Source organism: Arvicola amphibius, chromosome 12 (assembly GCF_903992535.2).
Source record: "Arvicola amphibius chromosome 12, mArvAmp1.2, whole genome shotgun sequence".
Classification (NCBI taxonomy): Eukaryota; Metazoa; Chordata; class Mammalia; order Rodentia; family Cricetidae; genus Arvicola; species Arvicola amphibius.
Window position 1 is genome coordinate 94608316 of NC_052058.2, and position 2362 is coordinate 94610677.

Sequence of the window (2362 nt, forward strand, 5' to 3'; positions counted from 1 at the left end):
AAATCCCTGACCCCCACCTTTGCTACTATAAAAACCCAACCCCAACTGTGCTCGGGGCTCTCCAATCACCCATCACTCCCACCACTTCAATATGTTGGACAGAGGGAGTCTGAGTTTGCAAACTTGTGTAAAAATAAAGACTCTTTGCTTTTACAGACAGGACTCAGTCTCCTAATTGGTTTTGGAGGGGACTCCGAGATCTGGACAGAACAAGAGCTTTGGCAATGTCAAACACAATGCCTTGCCTTCAAGTACCAACTCCCTCCCCGCCCCAGGGGTGGTAAGATTACAGTATGTCAGGATCAGACATTTGAACTTCGTAAGACTAAAGTGGCTTAAATTCAGGAGAGCCTTGGTGACTTCCGAGAAGATGGTTTGCAAAGTAGCCCAAGTGGGGAGGTTTGCTCCAGAGCTGAGGTAAACAACAGTGCCTAGGCAAGGGTTCCCATAGGCTCCCAGAGTGGCGGAGAGGAGGAAGGGTTCCCATAGGCTCCCAGAGTGGCGGAGAGGAGGAAGGCACCGGCCGAGCTGACAACGGTTCCCAGCCACTGGGCTCAGGGCGCTGGAGTGAAGGGGGCGGGCATCCGGAAAAGCAGCGTCAGGACCTAACTCAGGTCAAATTTCTACCTTCTAAGGGTATTTATGGCACGAAGAAAAAGCCCTGCTTTCCCTGGTAAGACTGGAAATTTCCACTCCTACCCCACCCCCATCACTTGAGTCCACGAAGGCCACAAAGTCACTGTGCAGCCAAGAACAACCTTGAACTTCTGACCCTCCTGCCCCTAAGTAGGAAGTTCTGGGTTCACAGGTATTTGTCACCACAGCTTTAAACAGTACTGGGAACTGAACTCCTCGGCTTCGTGTATGCCACCCACTAAGCCACATCCCCAGCACGTTTTTATTTACAATGAGAAATCAAAGGTTGTTTAACAAGTACTTACTCATATTTTCTACATTTTCTTTTTGTTATAAGAATGGGCATAACTCGTGATTTTTAAAATTTTGTTATTTTTAGAAGGGACAACAATTATGATTTTTTTTTACTTTTTTGCCATGACTTCATTTTTTTTTCTTTTTTTCGAAAAACTATAAATAGACAGAGACAACCTCTGTCACTGATGTCTCAGAGGGAAGGAGCTGAGCAGACATTTTTCTGACCACAAGTTCTGGCAAGGGACAGTGTGGGGGAGAAATGTGTAGGCGGCTAAGGAAAGCAGGCAGAGAAGCAGATGGTGACTTAATTTGTATAAAGGGCTGGTACGGGTAGAATTTCTTCCCTCCCCCTCCCAAAAAAGATACACTAAAAGAGTACTCCCACCAATACCTCCAAAGGTGGCCTTACTTACAGATATTAATGTCAAGTCTCAAACCCAGGACACATGCTGTGTGCCTATTTAATACATCAGAGCGAACCTGGTTGCCAGGTTCTCCCAGCAGCTCTCAGTCCCTACCCGTTACAGGGTGTGCCTGGCAAATCCTGCCCCCTACTCTAAATCGTGGTGATTGTGTTTGAATGAGCTTGTTGCGCGTGTCTTCGCCTATTAAGGCATTCTTTTATAAAGGGGAATTAAGAAAAACAATCAGCCATTTCACAACGTCCAGGCTGGACCACCAACTGCTGGAACGCAAGATGTCCGTCTGCCCAAGCCTTCTGAGTTGCTGGCATTACAGGCATGTACCACCATGAAGGGCTTTAAAACCGGGAGAGTCATTTACCGGAGGCCACACAAAGCGGGGACTGTGCCTGGTAGTGAATGATTGTGGATGAAAATTCCGGGAAGGAAGCCGCCGCGCCGGTTTGCCCATAAGCTGGTTGGAACTACAAGGACTGTGGAGAGGTTGGGGCCTTGCAAGTCCATAGCCAGTCTTTAACTGCCTTCTTGTCAGCTACCTCTGTGTTTGACCTAATATCTTTGTGAGTAGTAGGTGAACACTTCGAAGTGTACAAACAGATCCCAAACAGCCAAAAGGCTAAGAAGACAGTCAGATAGTATCTGAGGCCTACAGCAGAGACACCCCAACTTTGTTGAAACCAACTTATCTGATGTTTCCACAAATGTATTTCAAAAGAGTCTTTACTTATGACTTCCTTTGTTATGCTGCTATAAAAACTTCAGTAAACCAATACTATGGTAGAACATGGCATTTGGGGAAAACCTATTGGTGTTCCAGGGCCATACTCACTCATGCTTTGCTCTAGAATAAACCACCTCTTCTTACCACTTGAAGGTGAAAGCTGGGTTGTTGCATTGTCAAGAGGAAGGCGGGGATCGTGTGGCAGGGTGGTGAGACCGAGGAAAGAGAAGCATCGGGTTAACCTGTGAAGGAAACCAGTTGTAGAAAGACTGGAGACCCCTCCACC